General features: G+C 44.2%; 1 long non-coding RNA gene across 1 annotated transcript in view; it reads right to left on the bottom strand.

Annotated features, from left to right (window-relative positions):
• LOC119971089 overlaps window positions 1–15482 on the bottom strand; it is a 179856-nt gene extending 164374 nt beyond the window's left edge. Inside the window, exon 1 of the long non-coding RNA XR_005461734.1 lies at window positions 15184–15482. This is a non-coding gene — a long non-coding RNA (uncharacterized LOC119971089). The remainder of the gene's footprint in view (window positions 1–15183) is intronic.
• Between the last annotated feature and the right edge of the window lie 5828 nt (window positions 15483–21310).

Below are 21310 nucleotides of genomic sequence, written 5' to 3'. Positions count from 1 at the left end.
GCAAATATTTTGTCTAGCTTCTCAATAATTTGTTCATCTGTCATGGATTTCATGACTTCTGACCATTTAGAATGTGTATCTCTCGGAACATCTGATCATCCACTGGGCCACTGTTGTCTAGTTGTACTCTCTGCCATGGCTGTGTCAGCCATTCCCATAGATGTAATGGTTGTAATGGTAGAGTTTTCCTTAGTTTTGCACAGGACTGATATTGCTCAACTTGCTCTTCAATTTGAGCATCTAATCCTGGCCACCAAAAATGACTCCGTGCCAGTTCCGTCATCCTAACAATACCTGGTTGTCCCCCATGCAGTTCTTCAAGAGTTTTACTATGGAATAAATATGGAATAAATAGGAGGAATAATCACAAATATCCCCCATAATATATCCATTCTGAATTGTCAATTCAAGTCTTTGTGTGATGTAAGGCCTGAGGTCTGGCTTTTTATGGTGAACATCTAACATTGTTCCTTTTTGGACCATGTCCATAACCTTTACTATCACTGGATCGGTTCTTGTGTATCTCTGTACTTGAGATGAAATCAGAGGTACATTATCCACAAGTGAGAAATACAGGATGGCAACAAAATGTTCTTTTTTTGATTTGTAACGGCAATCTTGACAAAGCATCAGCGTTTGCATGTTGCTCTGACTTATGATATTGGATGTTGTATGTGTGTGCCAACAATATCAAAGACCATCTTTGTAACCTACTAACTCTTAAAGAAGGAATGCATTTATACGGCTCAAAGATTGTAGTAAAGGGTCGAAGATTCATCAAAAGAGTAAAATGACATCCATAAAGGTAGTGGTTACCCCGAAAATAATGCTCAAAGGCTCTTTTTCTAGCTGAGTGCAATTGGCTTAATCGCAAGTAAGATTTTGTGAAACAAATGCTGTTGTTGGGTGTTCCTCTCCTGAAGGCATTACATGCGAGACAACTGATCCAACTCCACAAGGTGATGCATCAAAAGCAAATTGTAACTTCAGCTTGGGATTGTAATGAACCAACAGCTCTGGCTTCGTAAGTATCCTTTACCTCATTGTCTGCACTTTTGCACCCTTCCGACCAGTGTCATACCTGTTTCGCACATAATAGGGTGTGTAAAGGCTTCAGTCGTGTTGCTAAATTCAGCACAAATTAACCACAATAATTGATCAATTCGAAAAACTATCTTAGGTGTGTCATATTCTTAGGCTGTGGTGCTTCTCAGATTGCTGTCATCTTCTTTGGCTTCTTGTTCAAGCCATCTGTATCGATGATGAGGCCCGCATAATTTTTGGATGATTTGAAATGCTCAACTGTTTCCTTTTTAACTCCGAGATTATGGTTTTGTAGACATTTTATTGTATCTCCTAAATACTTCAAGTGTTCCTGTTCACTCAAGCTGGTGTTGAGAATGTCATCGAAATAACATTGCACCGCATTTAGTCCACTTTGATCCACAGATCTCAACAAAGAGCAGGAGGAGATGTTTTTCCAAAAAAAGTCTTCCATACCGAAACAAACCGTTGCGGTATATCTGTTTTGCAGAGGAATAGCCACAGGACCTTAATGCATTGCCTGCCTCACCCCCTTGCTCTGCCTGGTGGTCACCCAATCCCGTCCTGCCTGTGGTCTCTTAGCCTGCAGTGTGACACAGCTCTATACATGCTGTCCACAATATTCTCCACCTTCTGAGCCACTGCTCTTGCTCCAAAACTTGGGCTTCCGGTAACTGTAGCTGGAGACGCTTGCTGCACTCACGCTGGCCCTGGGCATTGGAAATGTTCCCGGCTTCCCACATAGAGCAGGAAGAACATGGCTTTGATCTCTGTTAAATCCCTACAGTCCCTACAGTGCAAAAGGAGGCCATTCGGCTCATCGAGTCTGCATGACCCTTCGAATGAGCACTTTGCCCATGTCCACCACACCCTATCCTCATAAACCCATAACCTAACCGAGAAATCCCTGGACACTAAGGGCAATTTAGCACGGCCAATCCACCTTCCACGCATATCTTTGGACCGTGGGAGGAAACGGGAGCACCCAGAGGAAACACACACAGACACGGGGAGAACATGCAAGCTCCACACAGACGATGACCCAAGGCTGGAATTGAATCCGGGTCCCTGGCACTGTGAGGCAGCAGTGCTAACCACTGTGCCACCTATTATATCAATTAATATCAATTATTCTCGGGCCCTTCTTCCCCGCTCCTCGTTATAACAGAATATAGATCTTACAAATGATGAACCACAAAATAAGACCTCAAAAACAATAAGCAATGAAAGTAGTAAATACTTTCTTGATATACTCGCCCAATCAGTTGCTTTCACTTGCCCTGCGTCACTTTTAAATCTTTTTTTAAAATAAATTTAGATTACTCAATTATTTTTTTCCAATTAAGGGGCAATTTAGTGTGGCCAATCCACCTAACCAGCATATCTTTGGGTTCTAGGGGTGAAACCCACGTAGACACGGGAAGAATGTGCAACCTCTGCACGGACAGTGATCCAGGGCGAGGATTCTCACTTTTTAATCCTGATGTCACTTCAGGAGCAGTTTCGCTCTTTCTGGCGCTCTACTATCCTCCCGGCCCCGTGCTCAAACTTTATCTTATTTTGTTTGTTTGATTGCCTTATTTCACCTCAACTTGGTTTACCTTTACTTCCCTATTGCCTATGTTCCTTACTGAAAAATTCAAGGAGCTACTTCTTTACGAATATTTCCTTTCACTACTTTAAGCTTTTTAAGCACAATCCCTGACAACAGCTTTTCACCGACCAGTGAACTTACCTTATTCCTGTGACGTCGGCCCTGGATTTCCTTTTCAAACTCAGTCCCCTCTCGTAGTCACAATGTACCCCGCAAGTCGAGCTATCTCCGCTCCCAGAAGGTAATACCCGAAAGGTAACATGTTTACTCAATCCACAAATTGTGTTAAAGGGCTTTCATGTTATTCCTGATTTTTTTGACGGCTTCTCTCCTGATGGGGCAGTTTCATCAGAATGTTACTTGGAGCTGAGGACCATAGCGTTCCTACTGTGCAGAAGGAGGTGATTCGGCCCAATCGAGTCTGCACCGACCCTCTGAAAGAACATCCTACCCAGGCCGACTCCCCCGCCCTATTCCTGCAATACATCCATCCGTGGACACTGAGGGGCAATTTAGCATGGCTAATCAACCCAACCTGCACATGTTTGGATTTAGAAGATTAAATTTGCATCAGTGCATTGCGGTCACTGTATCCAGAAGGTGGTTTGTGGAGGAGCTGTTGTCAAGTGACAGTTAAACCCCAAACACTTCTTCAGTGTTTCCCTCCCTACACCCTCCTCTAACCATAAATAAAAATCACTGTAAGGACCCCAGCCCAGTAAAGATCAAGAGGGAGACTCGAGGGCAGGTAGAAGTAGAAAGAAGTTGAACCATGACATCACAGCCTGCAGGTAAGTGATTGGCTGGTGACTGGAAAGTAATTTTTCTTTTCCCTGAGGTGTTCTCGTGTGGGACGCAGTGGTTGCTGAGTGAGTGCTCGCTGAGAAGGGGAGTACATTTTTAAAAAAACTTACTGTTGGGAGTTTCCAGCTGAATCCGGTCGGAGTCAGGACAGAGTGACTGCTGGGTAAGTAGTAAAGATTTAAATTATTTGCGTGGGCCCATAACAGCTGATTGCTGTTCTCGTGCGGGGCACAGTTGCTGGTCAAGTGTTTTATTTTAACCTATATTTAAGTTGGGCGGTTCCTAAACCCTAGACACTATACTTGTAGTTCCTCCCACCCTTCCACCTCCTCTAACCTAAGAGGTAGAGTGAATAACATGTAAGCTCTTTCTTTCATTTTCTTGTTTTATCTAGAGGGTATGGCAGGGAAGGCAGTGCAATGTTCCTCCTGCAGAACTTTTGGTGTGAGGGACGCAATCAGTGTCCCTGCTGATTTCATCTGTGTGAAGTGCACCCATCTTCAGCTCCACAGAAACCGTGTTAGGGAACTGGAGCTGGAGCTGGATGAACTTCGGATCATTCGGGAGGCAGAAGTGGGCATAGATCGTAGCTTCAGGGATGTAGTCACTCCGAAGAATCAAGATTGATGGGTGACGGTGAGAGGGGCTGGGAGGAAGCAGTCAGTGCAGAGATCCACTGTGGTCGTTCACCTCAGTAACAAGTATACCGCTTTGGATACTGTTGAGGGGGACGACCGACCAGGGGTAAGCCATGGTGAACGGATCTCCAGCACTGAGTCCATCCCTGTGGTTCAGTAGGGAAGGAGGGAGAGCAGGAGTGAAATAGTTACTGGGGACTTGATAGTTAGAGGGATAGATAGATGGTTCTGTGGCAACGAAAGAGACTCACGGGTGGTATGTTGCCTCCCGGGTGCCAGGGTCCGTGACATCTTGGACCGTGTTTTTAGAATCCTGAAGGGGGAGGGTGAACAGTCACAAGGCGTGGTACACATCGGTACCAACGACATAGGTGAGAGACGGGACGGGTATTTAAAACAGGAATTTAGGGAGCTAGGGTAGAAGTTGAGAGCCAAAACAAACCATGTTGTCATTTCTGGTTTGTTGCCGGTGCCACGTGCTAGCGAGGTGAGGAACAGGGAGAGAGTGCAGATAAACACGTGGCTGCAGGGATGGTGTAGGAGGGAGGGTTTCAGTTACGTAGATAATTGCCGTACATTCTGGGGAAGGTGGGTCCTGTACAGACAGCACGGTTTTCACCTGAACCAGAGGGGCACCAATATCCTGGGAGGGAAATTTGCTACGGCTCTTCGGGGGGAGGGGTTTAAACTAATTTGTCTGGGGGATGGGAAAACGAGCTGCAGTTCAGAAGCCAGTGTTGAGAGTAGTGAGGTACTGAGGAGGGTATCAAGGTCGCATGAGTGTAACGGCAGACAGAAAGGTGGGTTGAAGTGTGTCTACTTCAATGCAAGGAGCATCCGGAATAAGGTAGGTGAACGTGGAGCGTGGATTGGTACTTGGGACTATGATGTTGTGAGCATTATAGAGACATGGTTAGAACAGGGACAGGAATGGTTGTTGGAAGTTCCGGGGTATAGATATTTCAGTAAGAGTAGGAAAGGTGGTAAAAGATGTGGAGGAGTAGCATTGTTAATCAAGGATAATTTAACGGCTGCAGAAAGGTAGTTCGAAGGGGATCTGCCCACTGATAATAATATGGTAATAATGGATAGTAATCTGGCCCGAAGTTAGAAATAGGAAAGGAGCGGTCACGTTGTTAGGAGTTTTCTATAGGCCCCCAAATAGTAATAGAGATGTGGAGGAAGAAATTGCAAAACAGATTATGGCTAGGTGTGGAGGTCTCAGGGTAGTTGTCATGGGTGACTTTAACTTTCCAAATATTGATTGGAACCTCTATAGGTCGAACAGTTCGGATGGGGCAGTTTTTGTATAGTGTGTGCAGGAGGGTTTCCTGACACAATATGTGGATAAGCCGACAAGAGGGGGGCCACATTGGATTTGGTACTGGGTAATGAAATGTGCCAAATGTTAGATTTGTTTGTGGGAGAGCACTTTGGAGTTGGTGACCACAATTCGGTGTCTTTCAATTTTGAAAAACCTTAGGGTCGACAAGTTCCCTGGGCCAGATGGGATATATCAAAGGATGAGATTGCAGAGCCTTTGGCTTTGATCTTTGCGTTCTCACTGTCCACGGGGCTAGTGCCAGAGGACTGAAGAGTGGTGAATGTTGTTCCTCTGTTCAAGAACGGGAATAGGAATGACCCTCGTAATTATAGGCCGGTTAGTCTTACTTCGGTGATCGGTAAGTTAATGGAAAAGGTCCTGAAGGCTAGGATTTATGATCATTTGGAAAGATGCAGCTTAATCCGGGATAGTCAACACGGATTCGTGAAGGGTAAGTCTTGCCTCACAAATTTGATTGAATTATTTGAGGAGGTAACTTAGTGTGATGATGAAGGTAGAGCAGTTGATGTTGTATGCATGGATTTTAGTAAGGCATTTGATAAGGTTCCCCATGGTCGGCTTATGAAGAAAGTAAGGTGTGGGATAGAGGGAAATTCGGCCAATTGGATAAGTAACTGGCTATCACATAGAAGCAGAGGGTGGTGGTGGATGGAAAATTTTCAGACTGGAGACCATTTACCAGCGGTGTACCACAGGGATCAGTGCTGGGCCCTCTGCTATTTGTGATTTTTATTAAAGACTTGGAGGAGGGGGCTGAAGGATGGGTCAGTAAATTTGCTGATGACACCAGGATTGGTGGAGTAGTGGATGAGGTGGAGGGCTGCTGTAGGCTGCAAAGAGACATTGATAGGATGCAGAGCTGGGCTGAAAAATGGCAGATGGAGTTTAACCCTGATAAGTGCGAGGTGATTCATTTTGGTAGAAAAAATTTGAATGCGGATTACAGGGTCAACGGCAGTATTCTGAGGAATGTGGAGGAACAGAGAGATCTTGGGGTTCATGTCCACAGATCTCTGAAGGTTGCCAGTCAAGTGGATAGGGCCGTGAAAAAGGCCTATAGTGTGTTAGCGTTTATTAACAGTGGGCTTGGGTTCAAGAGCCGTGGGGTTATTCTGCAACTGTACATGACCCTGGTGAGACCACATTTGGAGTATTGTGTGCAGTTCTGGTCACCTCACGACAGGAAGGATGTGGAAGCATTGGAAAGGGTGCAAAGGAGATTTACCAGGATGCTGCCTGGTTTGCAGGATAGGTCTTATAAGGAAAGGTTGAGGGTGCTAGGGCTTTTCTCTTTGGAGTGGAAGAGGATGAGAGGCGACTTAATAGAGGTTAAAAAGATGATGAGGGGGATAGATAGAGTGGACGTTCAGAGACTATTTCCTCGGGTGGATGAAGCTGTTGCAAGGAGGCATAACTATAAGGTTCAGGGTGGGAGATATAGGAGGGATGTCCGAGGTAGGTTCTTTACTCAGAGAGTGGTTAGGGTGTGGAATGGACTGCTTGCTGTGATAGTGGAGTCGGACACTTTAGGAACTTTCAAGCGGTTATTGGATAGGCACACGGAGCACACCAGAATGACAGGGATTGGGATAGCTTGATCTTTGTTTTGGACAAATCTCGGCACAACATCGAGGGCCGAAGGGCCTGTTCTGTGCTGTACTGTTCTATGTTGACAAGTTGCAGGAGCTTAGCTTGTATTCCATTGAGTGTATAAGAATGACGACGGCTTGATTGAAGTCTTTGAACTGTTTAAAGGGTTGAATAAGATGAAAAATGAAAATCGCTTATTGTCACGAGTAGGCTACAAAATGAAGTTACTGTGAAAAGCCCCTAGTCGCCACATTCCGGCGCCTGTTCAGGGAGGCTGATACGGGAAGATAGATGTGGAGAAAGTATTTCCTCTATTGAGGGAATCAAGAATAGCTGCAGCTGCAGCTGTACAAAACTCTGGTGCGGCCGCACCTGGAGTACTGCGTGCAGTTCTGGTCACCACATTATAGGAAGGATGTGGAAGTTTTGGAAAGGGTTCAGAGGAGATTTACTAGGATGTTGCCTGGTATGGAGGAAAGATCTTACGAGGAAAGGCTCAGGGACTTGAGGTTGTTTTCGTTAGAGAGGAGAAGGCTGAGAGGTGACTTAATAGAGACATATAAGATAGTCAGAGGGTTAGATAGGGTGGACAGTGAGAGTCTTTTTCCTCGGATGGTGATGATCAATACGAGGGGACATAGCTTTAAATTGAGTGGTGGTAGATATAGGACAGATGTCAGAGGCAGTTTCTTTACTCAGAGAGTAGTAGGGGTGTGGAACGCCCTGCCTGCAACAGTAGTAGACTCGCCAAATTTAAGGGCATTTAAGTGGTCACTGGATAGACATATGGATGAAAATGGAATAGTGTAGGTCAGATTGGCTTCAGATAGTTTCACGGGTCGGCGCAACATCGAGGGCCGAAGGGCCCGTACTGCGCTGTAATGTTCTATGTTCTATGTTCAAATAGTTGACCATGGCGCTTGACATTAGATCAGGCCAACCCACATCTTACACTCGGCATTGTTTTTCATCTAAGGTTGTGGTTTCTGTTCTGATGAAAGCTTATTGATCTCCATCATTAACTCTGTTTCTCTCTCCACAGATGCTGCCACACCTGCTGAGTATTTCTAGCACTTTCTGGTTTTTTTTCGATAAATTTCATAAGTTTATGCTGAGGCAGTGATTAGGAAACAGCAATAAACTCTTGGTCCTCTGACTTGTAACTGCTATAAGTGAGAGTTCTTTGCCCAATAATGGAACCTTGTGAATTCGACACACACGGTCTCGATTGGCACTTTAATGCTATGCTGTGAGAGTACTGAGCTGCCAGAACTCATTTGGGTAAAATGTTAATTTAAGCTTTCAGTGGCTCAGTTTGTATCTAACTTCAAAGCCAAACTGGCAAATCATGAAAGTGAAGTCAGTGGAAATCTGATCACCTGAACGATGGAACCTAGCAGGCAGCTTGTGAAATTTGCAGATTTGGTCAAAGATCCCAACTGGTTTGTCATTCAGCGTCCTTCAGTGAAGGCAACCGACCACCTCAACTGGCCTGGTAAAAAAGAATAGGGAAGGCATAATGGTAGCACAGTGGTTAGCACAGTTGCTTCACAGCTCCAGGGTCCCAGGTTCGATTCCCGGCTTGGGTCACTGTCTGTGTGGAGTCTGCACGTACTCCCCGTGTCTGCTGGGTTTCCTCCAGATGTCCAGTTTCCTCCCACAGTTCAAAGATGCGCAGGTTAGGTGGATTGGTCATTCTAAATTGCCTTTCGTGTCCAAAAAGGTTAGGTGGGGTTACGGGGATAACGGGCATAGGGTGAGGCATGGGTCTTAAGTAGGTTGCTCTTTCCAAGGGCCGGTGCAGACTCGATGGACTGAATGACCTCCTTCTGCACTGTAGATTCTATGATTCTTTAATAATAGCCTTTATTAGTTTCAGAAGTAGGCTTACATTAACACTGCAATGAAGTTACTGTGAAAATCCGATAGTCGTCACACTCCAGCGCCTGTTCGAGTACACTGATAGAGAATTCAGAAAGTCCAAATCATCGAACAAGCACATTGTCACTAGACTTGTAATCCAGAGACCCAGGGTAAGATCCATGGACCTGGGTTCGAATCCCAACAATCGGCAGTGAATTTTGAATTCGGTAAAAATTTGGAATTAAAAGTCTAATGATGACCAAGAAACCATTCTCGATTGTCGTTAAATCCCATCTCATTCACTAATGTCCTTTAGGGAAGGAAATCTGCCGCCCTTACCAGGTATGGCTTACACGTGACTCCAGATCCACAGAAGGTTGAGTCTCAAACGTCCTCCAAAATGGAGGACAGTAAAGGATGGGCAACAAATGCTGGCCCAGCCTACGATGCCCACTTCCCGTAAACGAGGAAATAAGGAATCGGCTGTGTTACTGTTACCACATTCCCAGGGTAACAGGAGTGGGACAGTGGATGTTGTCTTGCTACACCCACAGATGAAAAGAGAATTGTCTAAACAGTAGGACAGTTACTAGTGTAATTACTATGTTTGGGATGAAAAAAACTGGCAGGCATATTTTTATTTCCCTTTTGCTGTTTAAATTTAGATTTATCAGTATTCCAAGGTAAAGAAGCCTTAAGCAGTGATTTCAGAACCTGTTTGGTCACAGCTGCACGTCTGGCAGCTAAAACATGCACTGAATCTGTCACAGAAAATTAGACGAACACGGATAACTTGCGGCCATCACTGACAGGGTACATGTGCAGATCTGGAACAAGTACAAACTCCTCATGAATGTGAATGAAGACCAGGAAAAACACTGCCAGTTCCAATTGGGCTGCCAACCAATCACTACAGCATACAATAAACTAATAAGTCATTTGTCTGAAATGCATTTACAAGAAATATCCAATTTCTCTTCAAAGTTTAACAGCCAGTGATGATCATAATGCCAACTGCTTATCACAAGATGAATAGGAACGTTGACAGATTGAGGTTGGATCGGGAGTCATGCATTTGGACCCTGCGAGAGGCAGGAATAAGCCAGCTGTTTGGTGCTTCTGGATTTCCTCAGAGAGGAGGGAGACCAGTCGGAATCGGCTGGTTTTGACTAGAGTAGAGATTGCAAGATATTGGAGTGCTAATATGCATGTTGCCCAGTGAAATCTGGATTGGTTTCAATCTTTTGAGAGGTTCACTGAGGAATTTTAACAAATTCCTCCCGCTCCCCCACCATCACCACCATTTCTCTGCTTCAGCCAGGTAATTCTGTGGCTGTGGGGTCATTGGGGTAAGGGGCACAGGATTGAGGGTTGCTGACCCTCCAGGGTTAGCCCGAAATCTCCAGGAATTGTGGGTCAATTTCGAGGCCACTGCAGCAAAAACAAAAAAACACGGAGCAAATAGCAAGAGCATGCAAAATGATTTTTTTTTTTAGTTACTTTTAAATATTCCTCTTTTTGTTAGTTGTAAAGGTATTGGAGATGGGAAAATAGACTGTTTGACTGGCACTCAAGCATCAACCAATTGGGCAACGGAGAGACTGCCTGCTTTCCAACATGTTAAAAATACATGTTTCTGAAGGGACTTGATAGGATGGAGACTGAGAGATTGCTTCCGCTGGGCGGGAAATTTAAAACACAGACACAGTCTCAGGGGCCTCACGGTAGCATGGTGGTTAGCATCAATGCTTCACAGCTCCAGGGTCCCAGGTTCGATTCCCGGCTGGGTCACTGTCTGTGTGGAGTCTGCACGTCCTCCCCGTGTGTGCGTGGGTTTCCTCCGGGTGCTCCGGTTTCCTCCCACAGTCCAAAGATGTGCGGGTTAGGTGGATTGGCCATGCTAAATTGCCCGGAGTGAAGGTTAATGGGGGGATTGTTGGGTTACGGGTATGTGGGTTTAAGTAGGGTGATCATTGCTCGGCACAACATCGAGGGCCGAAGGGCCTGTTCTGTGCTGTACTGTTCTATGTTCTATATGGGGCCAATCATTCAGGACTGAGAAGAGGAGATATTATTTCACACAAATGGTTGTGAATCTTTTGAATTCTTTACTCCAGAGAGTTTTGGATGTGCGTTGTTGAACGCATTTTAGGCTGTGATAGACAGAAAACGGGTCTCTCAGGAAATGAAGGGACATGGAGATTGGGCTGGAAAGCGGAAGTGAAGTAGAGATGGTCGTATTCAATGGTGGGCCAAGAACAACAGGCCGTGTGATCCACTCCTATTCCTATTTCTTGTGTTCTTGTGAAGGTGGAGTGCCAAAAGCATGGCTATTTCCTCCACCCCTCCTCACTCAGAAATCCAAGTATGTTCCTGCTTTATCCATCTTCCCAACTCCTACTTCACTCTCACCTGAATATCTGACATGAAATGCAAGCTTCAGTTGGTGGGACCATTGTTACAATCTCTAAAGAGACCATAACCGTTAAAAATATATTTGAATGACTGAAAGAATAACATGACAGGATTTTAAGACTTTTACTGTAACAAACAAACTAATATCAAAATTGTCCAAACACTATTTTGAAGGCGATTTACACTCTACCCGAAACAAGAGATTCCGTACGTAGTTTTTAACATGGCCAAAAATCTACCACTATGGTTATACTTTATGCTGCCCCTTAAGTGGACATTTTATTCTCCAGGAATCTGTCCAAAGTTATTCACAACTCTTGATGGCTTGCTTAAATTTTCCTTTCCCAGCTGCCTAACATCGTATCCCATAACTGATGTTCATTGAGGGTTTTTCTTGACATTCAGTCCATTTAGCCCAGGCTATGTGAATATTCCAGCATCCAATAAATCCTCACAAACTTGGTCTCTTCAATCTGATGCAAGCTCCCATATATGCATTGAGTGGTGAACAACAAAGTCATATGTTTTATGCTTAGCACAGGACAACCTACTTCTGTCCTCTCGCTCACTCTCTCGCACACACATACACACACATATACATAGTTGCAAAATGACTTGTGTTTGTGTCAATTTAGTGATACAAGTATAAAAAATGCAACCCAATGTCACAATGGTTCTCTCTAGCCATTTCCGTTCCCAAAGGCCATCTCATTGACAATGTGAATCACATGGATCATACATCTAGGAGAAATGATAATTATCTATCTGCTGCACCCCAAATTTCATTTTATCTTCAAATTAAACAAACAGCACAAACATAACTGTTTATAAAGCCTGACATTCCTAACACTCCTTGTGACATTTGGAGATTAATAGTCTATCCACACACAACACAGCTACCCTTGCAATTGTTTGCAGATGTGACCAGCTCCCACCATCTTCCCAGTAAGACAACCTTACTCCCACAACAATGAAGCCAGAGGCTTCTTGTTGGGCAGAATTCAAGTCAGGTAATATGACCTCCATAACAATTTCATTTTATCCTGAATTAAAGAGAGGATGCCAAAACATAAAAATCTCAGACTTCTTATTTGTTACAACATGGACCACTTGCTTTGCACCCACTTGACTTTCTTGACCCCAAGCCCCCAATTCTGCATTTTTGATTTCCTACACCAAGGTCTTGTCAGGTAGTGCAGTCTCACCATAAAGAACATAAGCAAGAGTCAACTTGTGGTGAGCACTGCTGCCTCACAGCTCCAGGGACCTAGGCTCAATTCCGGCCTTCGGTCAATGTTCGTGTTGAGTTTTCAGTCCATTCCTGTGTCTGCGTGGGTTTCCTCCGGATGCTCCGGTTTCCTCCCACAGTGCAAAGGTGTGCAGGTTAGATGGACTGGCCATGCTAAATTGCCCCTTACTGTCCAAAAGGTCAGGTGGAGTTACTGGGTTATGGGGTTAGGGTGGAGGCATGGGATTAAGTGGGGTGCTCTTTCCAAGGGCCGGTGCAGACTCAATGGGCCAAATGGCCTCCTACTGCACTGTAAATTCTATGAAGCTTTCTATATGATGCACCTTCTTGAACTGCTGCGGCCACTGTGGCGAATGAAACACATTCAGACCATGGTTTTTATTTGGCAGCGATGGTTGACAGGCGAATACGGGGCAGACTCCCAAAATCCCAATGTGATGTGAGAAAAGACTTTATCACAAAATCAGTGGTTCAGACGTGGCACGTACTTCCTGAATGTGTGGAGGAGGCAGGTTCAATCGAATCATAGAGCCATAGAAACGCAATAGTGCCGATGGAGGCCATTCAGCCCCTCAAGTCTGACCCAACCCTCTGAAAAGAGCACCTCACCTCGGCCCACACCCCCGCAACCCCGTAACCCCACCTAACCTCTGGAAACAAAGGGGCTATTTAGCATGGTCAATCCACCTAACCTGCACTTCTTTGTACTGTGGGAGGAATCGGGAGCACCCGAAGGCAACCCACGCAGATAAAGTGCAAACTCCACACAGACAGTCACCGGAGGTCAGCATCGAACCCGGGCCCCTGCTGCTGTGAGGCAGTAGTGCTAACCACTGTGTCAGAATGCTGTCCTAAATTGAGGCAATTCAAGAGGGCATTATTTGAATAGAAACAATGTGCAGGGGTTTCGGGGAAAAGGCAGGGGAATGGCACTAAGACACGATGCTCATTTGGAAAGCTGGTACAGACACGATGGGCCAAATGGCCTTCTTCTGTGCGGTAACCAGTCTGTGAGAACTGCTAGAGTGCTGCTTAATGAGCACTGATAATTCTAATATACCCCCCATCCTTGTACTGTATGTGCAGGCAGTATAGGGCTGATGTGCTAGTTCTGATCTGTATCACATGAGTTTCTAACACAGCACCATTATTTACTCATGATGAAGGTCCTCCAAACCATTTTGGGAACCAACAGAATAATAACACTGTTGGTTTCTCTTCATATAGAAATCACAAGGACAATGAAACCCGGCACATCAAAAGTGGAACATCTAAAGAGACATACAAAACACTAAACTCATGGGAAACCTGAATTACATGCAGAAATAAAGCTTTAGATTATTTTATCTAAATGACATGGGAACTGTATTTCAATAGGTTTACCAACTAGCCATCTTACTATAGGCAGTTTGTGAGGTCCTGACGCTTGTCCACTCAGTCAGAGGGTGGTGAATCTGTGGACCTCTTTGCCGCAGAAGGTTGTGGAGGCCAATTCACTGAGTGTCTTTAAGACAGAGATAGATAGGTTCTTGATTAATAAGAGGATCAGCAGTTATGGGGAGAAGGCAGGAGAATGGGAATGAGAAAATATCAGCCATGTTTGAATGGCAGAGCAGACTCGATGGGCCGAGTTGCCTAATTCTGCTCTCATGTCTTATGGTCTTATAGTCCACTCGAGTACCAGAAAAGATCCTGTGGAACTATTTCAAAGTGGTGGGAGCAGCTTGTCCCCCATGTTCTGGCTAGTATAGATCCATAACCAAAATCACTAAAACAGATTATTCGATCATTATCATGTTGCTCTTTATGTGAGATCTTCCTGTGTGCAAATTGATTCCTATCCTTCTGCATCATAATAGCAATTGCACTTCAAATAAATAGGAGTAGGGATAGACTGCCCTTCCCCTGGAGACTGCTCCACCATTCAGTATGACCATTGTCCGCCTTAACTTCACGTTCCCACCTGTTTCTCATGTCCCTTGATTCCTGTCATAATATCCACCAGTATATCATGGTGCAGACACACACACTGATGGACATACACTAGGACCAATCAACTTGCACAAACACCACAGCCAATCACCAGTTAGAACACACGCACTATAAAGACAGAGGGCATCACTTTTCCCGCTCATTCTGGGTGCTGCCTCTCAGAAGCACAAGAGCTCATCAAGTACAGTACAGACTCTCACCACGTGCTGAGTGATTCAACTGGTTCGGACAGGAACAGGTCTCTAGTTAAACTAACATTGTGTAAACCCACAGTTATAGTATGTCTAGTATTTTATACGCGTTAATGAAATAGTGTTGAACCTTCTTCAGTGTTGTTGGCATATGTCTGCTTCACAAGTCCACAGTGCCCAACACTTCAATTCCCTTAAAAATCTGAGGGGTGGGCTTAAGTGGGGTGCTCTTTCCAGGAGCTGATGCAGACTCGATGGGCTGAATGACCTCCTTCTGCACTGTAAATTCTATGAATCTATGAAAGTGGAATTCCGAGATTGTGAAGGGCACCGTATAAACACAAACGTTCCTTAATAATAAAGTAGAACTTCATGGAAAAGCCGGTCCTTGAACACTTCTTGGGAAATGTAAAGTGACCGGGCTGGTTTAGCATTTAAAAAAAAAACTGATTGAATACCTTCGGTTCAGAACCAGCAGAGGCCTTTTATTCCAGTAGTGCTGCCCGCTTGAAATTGAAAAAGCCACGGGGTATTTCAAGTCACTGTCCACTCCTGCCCTTTGAGACTGCAATTCTCGAAATGCTTTTAAAACACCATACTGTCTTCCCATTAGAAGTCTTGACACCACAGGGCCTCTTAAACACTCTGCTGACTCTTTCCCCTTCAGCTCCCGCTGGGACAGGGCTTTATAAATGCTCTGTGGGACTGTTTGTCTGAGAGAACTTAATGCCACAATATTCTCATACCAGGAGCAGGCTTTCCATGCCAGCTGCCTAATTGCTCCATGTTCTCCTGATATTGTTTCCTTGTTTCGCCTCTCTATTCGCCTGAAAATAGAGAGAGAGGAAACGTGAAGGAGAAAAAAAGACTGGAGTTTCTTTGTCCACTGATGAATCTGTGAGGGTTCCTCAGTTAACTATTTGAGGTACATTATTCGTCTATTTTCTTTACATATTTTTTTTTGACTCTTGCTGCTCTCTGGAGCACTTACTGATATGTTTTTGTCATTACATATTGGAGGGCGCACTGATGCAAAGAAGCACATCTTAGCAATTACCTTTGAGTTCCTAATCTTATGTTGTATATGGCAGTCTAAAGTAAAAACACCCATTACTTGGCCAGCTTAAGTGATGTTTATTGTACATAACTCCAAGATTTGAAATGAAATGAAATGAAAATCGCTTATTGTCACAAGTAGGCATCAAATGAAGTTACTGTGAAAAGCCTCTGGTCGCCACATTCCGGTGCCTGTTCGGGGAGGCTGGTACGGGAATTGAACCCGCGCAACAATAAAGTGTATCTGTATCATGTCCTTACTGTAGAAAAATGTTTCAAGGATCATAAGTATCAGATGTCAAGCCTTTGAGAAAGGGTTCGAAGGAGGGAAGGCGGTAATTGTAGGAAGAGAGCTGGTCGGAGAAAAATTGTACAAGATAGGGGAGGCAAGTGGAGGGGCTCGTGACTGAGCCAAAGGATTGAAGGTTCCAAGTGCAGAAATCACAAAAAAGGAATGTTTTTCTCAAGGTTAGGATACAAAGAAGAGGATACAAAACCCTGGCCAGTCTCCATCTGAAGCATACCTTTCAGTTCCGGGCGCTGCATCTCAGGAAGAATGCATTGGCCTTGGAAGGAGTGAAGTGCAGATTCTCCAGAATGACACTTTATGAGGACAGGTTGCGTAGACTCCCTTCAGTATAGAAGATCGTGAGGTGATACAACTGAGGTGCAAAACTTAATTTAATGGATTTCATTGGATAGTGTTAGAAAACCATGTTTTATATCAAAAATGACTTTATTTACTGAAGGGTCTGAACTCACAGGATAAGTTTTAAAAAGACTAACAGCAGCATTTTAAACAGCAATCCTTAGCAGACCACCAAGACAATCAACTTAAGTAAGTGTGAGTGGCCATTACCCTGAACTATTCACAGATATCCAAACATTATCTGTTTATTGAGGTGGGTGCGGACCAACATACTCAATCATTTTACTTATTTATTTTTTAATAAATTTAGAGTACCCAATTATATTTTTTTCCAATTAAGGGGCAATTTAGCTTGGCCAGTCCACCTCAACTGCACATCTTTGGGTTGTGGGGTGAAACCCATGCAGACACGGGGAGAATGTGCAAACTCCGCACGGACGGTGACCCAGGGCCTGGATTCAAACTGGGTCCTCAGCGCCGCAGTCCCAGTGCTAACCACTGTGCCACATGCCGTCCTCTACTCACTCATTTTAGGTAATTGACTCTGGCTGAGAAAGGTGCTCCCCCAGAGACTTAATCTAACCGCTTAAAATAATGGACTGGACAAATGATGCCCAACCCACTGGCCATGTTTCATAACTGACCAGCTTGTGAATGGAGGTCATGTGATAATAGACTAACTCTCTGTTGTAGAAAAGAGACTGCTTTTCCAGGGTAAGACAGGGCATGAGTGGGTAACAGTGAGAAGAGATCTTGTGGCACCCTATTTCTCTCCAGCCATTCTGCGAGCATGCAACCTGTCTGTATCTGACCAGCAGAACCCAGCAGGCAATGTCTTCAGGGTAAACCAGAATAGCTGATGCCTTCAGAGAAAAACACAGAGATTGTCCGTCAAGACGTTAAATTGTTTTTGCGCTGAATAGGGCATGGCTCGAAACCATCCAGCAAAAGAACCTGCAGGATCCGTTTATGACTGACTTTCTTTTGGACAAACAATTTAACCTACCATCCCTCCTTGTAATCTACTTTGTTGTGCATGTGCGTGAGTTAGTGTGGCATGGTAGAACAGTGGTTAGCACTGTTTCTTCACAGCGCCAGGGTCCCAAGTTCGATTCCCGGCTTGGGTCACTGTCTTGTTATGGGCCAGGGTTTAGAGAACCCCAAAGTGTATCATGGAGTTCATCTGACCCACAACTTTTAATAGATTGTGGTATGGGGAGCACACAGCCCACTCTACATGTGTGGTACAGCAGAAATCGAAAAATATTTTTTTAAGCAAAACAATATTTATTCTATGAACTCAAGTTAACCTTTTTAAAAGATACAGTGACATCTTAGCAACCATTAATTCAAATACAACCCCCAAAGAATACAACACTAAGTAATCCTTACTTTCCTTTTAACATCCATAAGACATTTAAAAAACTTTTAACAGAAGCACATCAGGTTTAAATTCACTATTGACATGAAATCACCCAATTGATTTGGAGACAGCCTTCAGTTTGTAGAGAGATCCATGCACATCTGCTCTCACTGAAAACAAAACTAAAAACTCACTCTATAGCAGCCTGCTCAAAAACAAAAGTAAAGCAGACAGACAGCCTAGCTCCGCCCACTCTCTGACATCACTGCAGCTCTAATAAACACCCATTTCTTAAAGGTACTCTAAGATGACAGTCTGTGCCGAGTCTGCATATTCTCCCTATGTCTGCGTGTGTTTCCTCCGGGTGCTCCGGTTTCCTCTCACAAGTCCTGAAAAATGAGCGTGTTAGGTAATTTGGACATTCTGAATTCTCCCTCTGTGTACCCAAACAGGCGCCGGAATGTGGCGACTAGGGGATTTTCACAGTAACTTCATTGCAGTGTTAATGTAAACCTACTTGTGACAATAAAAAAGATTATTATTATTAAGTTTCTTCAATGCATGAATAACTGTGAATTGACATTTTTTCAATTTTTTTTATTTATCTAGTGTTTAGGATAATCAACACTATTTTATTTTCTTCTTAAAACTTACAAGAAAACCTGCCTGTGTGTGTCTTTTACAGTCACAGCACTGAAACAGTTAAATACTCATTTAATTGGAGTGCAAATTCTTTAAAAACACTTGTTGCAGTCATCGTGAGCTGGAAAGAAAAGGGAGCCATTCCATCACTTCTCACCTGACTGTAACAAAGAGATTCCAGAACAAGGAATTATCACCTTAAAATTAGAGCAAGACCATTTAAATGTGATACCAGAAAGCACTTCCTCGCACAAAGGGTTACATTTTACTGGGCAGTTCATTGCTTGCTACTCTACTCCCCTCCTAGTTAAAGAATCAACCAGCAGCTGACACACTTGCAAAGTACCCTGCCCCGCAGCCAGGAGGCGCTGGTAGTGGACTGAATTGGTCAAGAATGGGACATCCGCTCTTCAGTGGGAGGAAGTTTTGCCCTTGAGATGCGCAGACCAATCTGATTGTCTGGCAGCTCCAACAGACCCAGCACCAGAATTGGGTATTGGGTTTTCCCAGGACTGCAGGCAGACCCTTGCAGAAAGCATCGGGACCCAGGTGTGTTGGGGCCTTAAACAGGGAGCTGGGGAGTGCAGGGGTGGGGTGGGGAGGGGGGGGGGGGGGGGGGTGGTGAATTACAGTGAGGTTAAAGAAAGTCAGAAGGTGCATTTTGAATGCCAGGATGGGAGAAACAAGGGGTGGGGGTAAAGCCTTGCTGTTTCCCCCACAATGCGCAAAGACCCTTGGCCCCCAATGCTGTGCACTGCCCTTCCTTTCTGCAGTTACAATTTTAAAAAAACATAACTGCCTGCCCACTCCCGCAAGCCTACTCACGCCAATCATTTTATGGTTGGCAGTGTATTGTCTGTGTATTGACGTATAAACAAGCTCAATTGACCTTCAATTTATGAAAAATCGTGGGCAAGCATCGTTCTACACGATCCAGAATATATTGGTTATACTTTGCCTGACAAATCCTTGGCATTTTCTTCATGAAAATTAGATCAGCCCTGAATCTTCTATACTCGAGGGTGTTCAATTTTTAAAAATTAATTCAAGGGATGTGGCCATCATTTGTTGCCCATCCCTAATTGCCCTTGCATTGGATGGCTAGCTCGGTCATTTCGGAGTCAGCCACGTTGCTGTGGGTCTGGAGCAACATGTAGGCCAGACCAGGTACGGACGGCAGATTTTCTCCCGACGGACATTATTGAACCCGGTGAGTTTTTGCAAAAATGGTTTCATGGTCATCATTGGACTTGTATTTCCAGATTTTTATTGAACTCAAATTTCACCACACCCCCCAGAGCATTAACCTGATCTCCAAATTACTAGTCCAGTGACAATGCCACTTCCTCCCTTGAAATCTGGTCTCTTCAATATGTCCTCATGATTTAAACCTTTTAACCCCATTATTGTTTTGTACATCTATATATGCAAGGCCAATATATTCTTCCTGATCTGCGATACCCAGGCTGAACAAAAATATTCCAGACAGGGTTAAAGCAGAGCTTTATATGACTTGAGATAAAGAACATACAATTTGAATGAAGTCGCACTGCATCCTCTCAAGGTCAATGCATTCTTCCGGAGATACAATGTTGGAACTGAAAGGTTTATTCCTTACGATTTGTTTGTCGGTTTTGAACAGAATATGCCAAATGATTTCCTTTTAGGTTTTCTCCCATCTTGGGTGAAGAGTTTTATTGAAGACGGCAGTCGAAGTTCCAACCCTCGAGGATTGCGTGTGTTTTATATTTCCAGAGAAATTCATCCGCATTCCGCATTTAGGTAAATTTTTTTTTCATTTCGAAGTATACCCTATCTTAATCAAGATGCTCTGGCTACTCATAATTCCCTGCAGTCTATATAATTACAATGTGCAAAACCCGCTGAGGTTAATAAATATATCTCAGAACGCAGTGTCCTTTCTTAACCGGGAAACATGATAATGTATGAGGGGGGAGTGTTCCTGTCACGTTTATTGGAAGCGTAGAAGATTCACTTTGGCATGAAATCAAGGTTAAGAGGACAAACAGATTTGGGAGTGTTACAGTTCATGATCACCACACAGCTCGGGCTCAGTTACTGCAATTAAATCACACCCACCTGGATGATGGTCCAATAACTGTCAGTTACCTGAACAGCAAAAGCTATTGCCCTACTGCCCCAGACCATTTTAAAGTTCTACATGATCCTAAATATATTGGTTACACTTTGCCTACCAAATCCTCAGCATTTTATTCATGACATTCTCATTAGCTGCAATTCAATGCCTGAATGTCAGATTGATATAATTAAGCTTTCTGGTCGTCGGTATTTAAAAGTGGAACGTATGTCAACATTTGTAAATTGTCACGCTGGGCAGCAAAAGTTAGGGGTAGAGAAAGAGTTTGCAACCCAAGCATTTTAGATTCCACGGGCTACTTACGTCAGTCTTGTGTGAGTCACAGTTCTGGTGCTCAACTGCAGAAGGAGACAGGATGGATACTACTCATGAGGGAGGCTATTCCGCTTGTTTTTCTTTATCCACTTGGAACAAAAATCATATATCCTCCAATCAAGTCATCCAGATGTCATCTCTGCTGCCCAGTCCAGCTGACCCACTCCAAGTGTTGACCATAATAATAGAAGGATACAGCACAGAAGAAGGCCACGTAGGTCAGTGTGCCTCTGTTTCCACTTTGAAAGAACTATCCAATTCGTCCTACTCCTATCTTTCTCCACAGTTCAGCAATATTTTCCCTTTCAAATGTATAAATATAGCCAATTGCCTTTTGAAAGTTACTGTTGAGTCTGTGTCCGCTACGTTCCCTCTACCTATCAACTCAGACCATAAGGCCATAAGACATAGGAGCAGAATTAGGCCACTCGGCCCATTGAG

This window comes from Scyliorhinus canicula, chromosome 9, assembly GCF_902713615.1.
Source record: "Scyliorhinus canicula chromosome 9, sScyCan1.1, whole genome shotgun sequence".
NCBI classification, from domain to species: domain Eukaryota; kingdom Metazoa; phylum Chordata; class Chondrichthyes; order Carcharhiniformes; family Scyliorhinidae; genus Scyliorhinus; species Scyliorhinus canicula.
The sequence above is the reverse complement of the archived record's forward strand: the minus strand, read 5'-3'. Positions and strand labels throughout refer to the sequence as shown.